The sequence below is a fragment of the Eurypyga helias genome, unplaced genomic scaffold (assembly GCF_000690775.1).
Source record: "Eurypyga helias isolate BGI_N326 unplaced genomic scaffold, ASM69077v1 Scaffold47177, whole genome shotgun sequence".
In the NCBI taxonomy this organism is placed as follows: Eukaryota; Metazoa; Chordata; class Aves; order Eurypygiformes; family Eurypygidae; genus Eurypyga; species Eurypyga helias.
Window position 1 is genome coordinate 1 of NW_010263273.1, and position 7821 is coordinate 7821.

The following is a 7821-nucleotide window of genomic DNA, read 5'->3' on the forward strand; positions in this document are numbered from 1 at the left end:
CCAAACTATTCTATGATTCTACGATCCTTCAGATAGGAGACATCTGTGATCTGAGCCCAGATTTTAAGACCTAGGCCTTTTTGCAAATGAATCTCATGACAGAAGTTGTAAATCAGGCATCAGAAGGCCAAACATTTGGTGTCCTGTCTCCAACTGTTGCCAGCAGATCAGGTCACACATACATCCATAAAGTCAGGGTTTTGTCCTGTGTTCCTCTAAAAGCTTCTAGGAAAAAGCACTGGAAGGTATTGAAACCAATAAATTTAATGCAAATTGGTAGGCCTTCTCTGTGTGATTTTGTGTAATCTCTTTTTTTTTTTTTAACTTGTTCATATTTTTAGCATATCTAACCTCCCATGCATGTGATTGTGCCCACTGTAAGTTTTTTGCTTCTTTGTTAAGTTCATCGGGGGCCCCTTCATTCCTGTGTTGGGAGAAGCAGTGCATAATTATCAGCCCCACTTAACTCTTATTAGATTTAGAAGGATCGCCAGTGAAGCCAAAGAGGATCTTAGAGTCCCAAAAGGATGAACTGTGCATATTTTTTATTGTAGACACAGATACTTTTATCTCAGTGTAAGATTTTAATCTATCATTTTATCTCAAGTTATTTTTAAAATCTTCTTGCTAACAGATAATTCTTTGTCTGGAGTGGCATAAAAGGCCAAATGTGTAGTAGCAGTTACTTGACTGTATGGTAGCTGTCCAAGAAAAATATTTGTGCAAGTCTTGCTGAGTCAGGGTATTTTTCCAAACAGGCAGTGTGTCCCTCTCATCGACAGGATTTATCTCATGCAAGCCAGATCCAACACTCTGCTGCCCCACACACTCAGGGAAACAGTGCACCTCGTTTGCAAAAGAGACAGCAACCCTGTTCAGCACAGTGCAGTGCATAAGTGTCACTGTGTCGTGTCTGCACGTGGTGGGTTACACAGTAAAATAGACTGCCCAAAAAGTTTATTGTTTTGTCTAGACAGGTGCCACCTGGTGCTTAGACAGTATTTCACAATTTTTCATATCCTATACTAACGAGAGGACAGATCATAGCACGCCTTGCTATTGACTTGAAGATCTCACATGCAAGACATACCGATACCAAGTCATCTTGTCCGTTCCCCTGCCTGTCCACAACTGTCGGATTGCGACGTGCTACCAATGCCAAGCTATAAATCAGGCCAGTTTCTCTTGAAACAGAGCCGAGCAGCAGCCGAGCAGCTCACAGATCCTCCAGGCAAGCCTCGTCAGGGCGAGTAATGACATACAAACGCAAGTGGCTTTGCATCGCTGGAGGTCTTGATCTGAACATTGCGTACAGTCCTCGCCAGGAGCTCTTTCTAAACAAGGAGCAGCCTCCCACCCGCACAGGGACTTGAAGCCGTACCACACGTCAGGTACCGGCCTGGGGCAGGGCTATCAGCAATCTGAGCAGGGGCCATGCCAGCAACATCCCATTGCTGCCATAGTCGTCGTGGGAACGCACCATTTGCCGTCACTGCCCAGCTCCACAGACACGCACCTGGCTGGGCCCTGTGCTCAGCTGAGAGTGGTGCAGTGCTGGGAGGAAGGGAGGGGAGAGGCGAGCAAGGCTATCCCACTGCTTTCCTTGGGTACAAGTTGTGGGGAATTCAGGGTCTTGGAGCCCAAGGGCAGATCACTGTGCTCTGGAACAGGAAGAATGACAGCAAAGGCCCTGGGAGTAAATCCCAGCCAAATGCGAGTGAATCCAGAGTGGGAGCGAGCGCGCCTGGAATTGCATCCTTGGGGAAAATTGCATGCTTCTCTGGTGGAGACGGCCCTTTCCACTCAGAGATCCAGTGTCATCCCGGCTGCTCCCAGCCAGCCACGGGAAGTTTCCCATGTCCCCCATAACCAAAGACGCCTGTTCTCCAGTGTCACTGCTGTGAAGTTAGCACCGCTTTAAATAAGAACTTAAATTTAGCGCAGCATGAGCTCACCATCCAGGAGAGTGAATAACCCCATTCATTCATCCGGCGCTCCTCGTTTCTGCACAGATCCCCTCTTCCATTAAGTTGTTTGTTTACATAAAAGTTTCCTAGCCTATATAAACTCCCGAGCTGTAACATCTCTTTTACCTAAGAGCCGTGAGGGAGGGCAGATAAACACACAAGTGCCCCAACATGTTCACTCATGCCCAGTGGAAATGTATAGTGTGGCTATCTCAGAGTCAAGGTAAACACATGGGCCTATAAATGGCATGAGATTTAAAGCATCCCAGAAGACAGAAGAAAAATATTTCTTTAATAAACATAATCAATTAATTAATTGATTGCATGTTAGTTCAGATCTGTCATAAAACATCCTATCATTTGCTGATGAAACTCCTATTTACTTAATCCTAAATTTCAGGACACTACAGCATCAGCACAGAGGTATGTCAGTGTTATACAGTGCGACCTTCACTTCGGGCTACCACCTCCTGCGTTGCAGGAGAATGGACGTACTGGCTTTGAGCTCCTCAGATCTTACACTCTACAGAGTTACAGCTGGCCACTGTATGGCCAGGACGTTAGAGCTGCTTGTAGGCAATGCTCTCAGCTACATACAGCAAGACTACATAAAAAAGTGAGTTTCTAAAGTTGTTCCAGTGCATAAGTGCATATTTTCTCTCCTGAGGTCGAGAAACTTGAAAAACAGCCATGACATTGTCACGGCAGGTTCTGTGTCTTTGGTAGAGTTGGTAGATTGACAGGATTTATCTTTTTTCCCCCCTTTTTCCTTCTTGCTAATAAGAAAAAGATCCTAGTCCTGCATTTGAGGGTCACCACCAGCCACTGATTTCTTTGTGAAATGCAAAAAGCAATTTCATGTTTGCTTCAGAGCTCCGCTCTGGACACAGCAAGTGGCAGCAGCTCCCACGTCACCGCGATGTCAGGGACTTTGCAAAGGCCTCTGGACCTCACGTTTCCTTTGAGGAAGAGAGGTGTCATTGCGTCTAGGTGAAGATGAGAAGCTTTAAACAATGAAATGGGTGAAGTGAAGATTTTGAAAGACACAATGAGAAATTTGCACAGAGGGCTGACTGAAACCTCTCTCTGTCCCTGCACAAAGTGTGCTTCTTCACCCTGCCTGTTCCCCTACACCCACCCACAAATAAGGGCATACGCATTCATGAGAACACAGATGAAAGCCGAAGAAAATTACATAATCCATCACTTGCTTCTGCTCTCCCCAGCCACACGTTACTCTTATTGCTTCATGCAGGACGGCCAACGTTACCGCTGTATTACCCAAAACACACCGTGTGACTCATGACGTCGGGGACACCTGCTTGTGCTGGCCAGTTCGGGGGATCTCAGAGTGGGGTAGGAGGAAGGGGAGCCTGGCAGTGATGGCACTGCTGGAGGCAATGGGTTCTGTCCAAGTGTCAGCTTTTTAGCTAAGATTTTCACTTTTTTCTAAGATTTGAAGCAAGACTATTTGCAGAACACAGTTCTCATCATGTCTGGACAAAAGAGGAGGGGAAAAAAAAATATGTGCTTCATGGTTTGCCTGGCTAATTGGAGCGTGGAAGTTTGGTTTTACTCCCCAGATCTGGTTGTCAAATATTTGCAATGAATTTTCAAATAGTTAAAATTCCTGTAGAATTACTGGATGAGTTCATGTTCAAGAAACATGTGCAGAAAAAGCAGTCACGGCTTGTTAGATAAACCTATCAGTGACAAACTTTTTTTGCTATGTTCTACGGGCAGCAAACTCAATTCCTTTTTGATTTTGTACTACATTTTAACTCCCAGCACACCTAGGTTTGAGATCAGAATCCAGGCATAAATGCCAGCAGAAATCAGGAGGGCGGCAGATGGCATTCCCATCCGCGTGAGACATCTTTCATACTGGGAAAATGGTCAAGGGACCCCAACCCACACTGTTGTAAAAACAGCCTCCCTTCTCTCCTCCTTGCACCTTTAGTGTCAGAACAGGGCCCCGTCATGCTGGCAGCCCAGCACTCTCTCCATCGGATCTGGATGCCATCCTGCAAATGGCCTCCTCCAAAGCAACCTGATCAGCTTCTTGGTTTGAAGCATCTTTTTCAGGCTGTAGTCTCTTAATGTGTCCCTACAGCACCCCATTTAACCCATCAAAACAACATGCCTTCGAGCACATGTCGTAGGCTAACTTATAACTGACACTGCCTACAGTATATCCATTGTGATATTAAAGCCGTAACAAGGCTGTTTTAATAAAACAAAACGCACCCATTTCCAGGATCAAAGCCAGTGCTGGAGGAGGAAGAGAACAGAAGGATCAGAATTACTATTATCCTTTTCTGATATCTCTTTATTTTATAAAATATTGCACACGAGTTACACAGGTTGAGATAATGAGAAATGTACATCTCTGCTTGGGTTGTCTTCCAAAGCCATCATTTATGAAATGTATAACAAACCGTCACAGAATAACAGTTATGGATATACCCTTGGAGAAATGGGACCAGACAGCAAAGTTTAGTCCACAATGTGTTTGACAGGCAGTTCCTCTAAACCAGATTTGATCGTGGTGTAGGCAGTGTCCAATCAATTATGGAATTAGGCTTTTAACATCCATTTTAAATGCAGCTGTTAAATAGAGTGACAGGAACATGAGAGGATATCTGTGCTATTTGGTCGATCATATTTCACAATATGTCATCCAGGATAAAGCTGTATACGTGCTGCAAATGACCTAGGCAGGGCACTCGTTGAGGGAATGGGTACATCAAACATGCTGCAGCTCTTCTTCTCCTCAGGGTTCTCATCCAGTGCCACTGAGTGCAAGGCTCCCTCTGCCATCAATGGGAATGGGAACCACAGCAAAACATGTCCATTTTTGAACCATCTCCTTTCTCTGCATAAATTATAAATCCTAGCTAGGGACTGCAAAATACTTTTGTTTCCAAACAAATTTTGCATAAAGAAAGAGCTCCTTTCTCTCTACTCTCTCACAATTCCTTTGTTTACTCCTGTTCAAAATAATTTGAGTTATGCAACAGTTACACAGAAAAGTCCAGAAGTCTCTGGAGCAGCACACTGTAGAGCATGCATTGAAGAAAGCGGAAGTCTCAGACAAAAGGAGGAGAAAAGCGAGCTGTGAAAGAAGGCAAATCGTAAAAACAATCCAACCACCAGCTTTTACCAAGATGAAAAGCGTACAACGGGAGGAAACTCTCAGGGCGAAGTCTGCTGTATGGCGAGGCAGCGGAAGGTCTGTCTACCATTTAATCCCCGGAGGACATCACCGGTTAGGTGCTAAGCCCTCCTGCTGGATCAGGACGCAGAAACGATTATCATCCTTGCAGAGCATGCTGCAGAGAGCTTTTCTGTCAGTCAGTCTTGAAACGATCTCTTCCCTCTAACTACACAGGAAGCATTTTCCACCCCGACCTGCCGTCACTCACTACCACAGGTTTCAATGTGCTTAGAACGCAAAGGCTGGAATGCTGGACATGGAAAACCAAATTTTCCACTCTTTCATAACCGCAGGCCCATGTTGACCTGAATATGGGGTCAACTGAGAGAAGGATTTGGGCTAGGAAAGCGCAATGAAAAGGGTACACTTCTGAGTTTGTAGGAGTCCCTCTTTCGCAAAGAAAGTAAGAGAAACCTCATAGCACACAACATTACAGGCTTCTAACTCCACCCCACATGGAAACAGGAAGAAAACCATGGTCGTGGTTTCAAAGCAGTCTAGCAGGGGGAAGTGGAGAGTGGGCGACTGAAGACAGCGCTGGGATCTAGAAGGCAGAAAGGCAGATTGTCCCGTGGGCTGCAGATGGGTGTGCTTGTTCACAGTAGCACATACAACATCTTCGTGCACCCTTCGCTTGGTGTAAGGTATTTTCTGGATGAGGAGGAGGAGCTGAGTGCCTGGACCTACACAGAAGGTCTGACCCTGCCCTCCCTAAAGAATGACAAGGCCCTTTCGCTGCCAGCACGACAAGGCTCTTGGAGCTGCACCCTCCGTCACAATGATGGAGCGGCTGCTGGGCCATGCACTAGGGCTCAGCTCGGGGGTGCAGCTCACCCCCTGTCCCTCCAGACGCTCCCCCTCACCCCTGCCACCACGGAGATGGGAGGACAGCCAGGCAGCTGACAAAAACCTAACAGATGTTAATGCTGAGGGCTGGGAGACGGTCATGATGCAGTAACAAGAGGATGATCTTATTTAAGGATCTCCAGTAATTATTTTATTTAAATTGAGGTCATCGGGGTTATCAAGGGGGGAGGAGGGTTAGCATTCAGTCCTCAAACTGTTGTGTCCTAGTAGGGTGATGACAGGACTGCTAAATGAGTATGACAGCACTAGTCATTTTGTGCTCACTGTGCAAACATCCAAGCATTTTAGGCATTGTAGTATCTTGCAGCCCAAGAAGACCTTCCTCTTATTTCCTCTCTTGGGTAGTTGTGAGCTCTTTGCTTCAAGTGAAATTGGCACCAGTGGTCTGAAAACACTAAACTATACTCTTTTTGACCCAACCAGAATGAACTATGGTTAATTTGGGGAAAAAAAAAAAAAAAGAAAAAGGTTTAGCAGAGAGTATCTCACATTACAGCAAATCAGCAGAGGAAGGCACGTGCTTTCCAAGTTTTGTTCTTTGTAATGGTTGGCTGAACTTTTCAAGCTTACCTTTCAGAAACCAGGGCTACTCCTGGTAGCCCTACAGATGGCTGCTCTCCACTGCTGTTGCCTGGATAGACTCAACCAGTGTGTCCCAGTTATGGAATCCACAGCGACTGCTCACTCACTGGCACTCCTGCTCTGCGGTGACAGTGCACATCCCTGCCTCCAGCTATATTTCCAGCTCTGGGACAACTGCTCCTCACTGCCCAAGGAACTAAAAGTAACACTTGTCCCCATAGTAACACAATTTTCTCTGGCACTGCAGTATCCATTACAATTTGGGGAACATTTAGCAGAGAAATGACGTTTGGTGTTTGGAGGTGAGCTGTGGGCCATGTGTAGACAAGGCAGTCTCATCTTTGCCCTGCAGATAGACAGTCTGCATCGCTTCTTGTGTGGAGCGTGAATTCCTCCTTTTCCACCTTCTCCTAACTGGCAGGTTGTCTCTGAAGGCTGCTGATGGCAGGCATCCATCTTCCTTACTGCTGTGTCTGTAAACTAAAGCACAAGGGAAGGTGGCCAGCAGAAGTTGCAGTGGGGCTTACAGTGGTTAGGAAAGAAAAACCAGAAACAGGGTCAAAGATAGGAAGGTAAAAGGAGAGAAATAGGTAACATAACCTGCCAAATTTCTGCACGAGGGACTGCGTTTGTCCCTGCTCTCAGTGCAGTGAGGACTGTAATGCAGGCAGAGGCAAATAAATACACCTTGGAGACCTACCAGGTGCAGGACCAGGCCTTTGGGCTGAACTTCCGCCTTAGCGCCAAATGGCTTTGTTGCAGGGGAAGGCAGGAAAGATGGGATGAAATGCCTGAGGCAAGCTTTTGTATGAGATCTTAACCAACATCAAATGAACCTCAGTGTGGACTTCCCACTTTTGAAATGGCAAGGCTCTGTGCTTGACAGGAGTTTGCTCATCCTTGTAATATGAGACGCGAGAGGTTGTCAGTGGTCTTGCAGGCTCCTGTTTTGATGAGGTCAGTGAGTGTCAAAGAGAAGGTGGAAGTTAAAAGGAAAAAGAAAGTGGCCTATGGCTTCAGAAACATCCTTTTTTACACAACAAGTGAATATGCAAAAATAAAATAGTAAACAATAAACATTATCCCCAAAAAGATTGAATTCTGCAATTTTTTTTTTTTAAATAATACTTGAAAACATATGGGGAAGGGAAGAAAAAGATAAAAGTCAAGAGTGTAAATGCAGAAGGA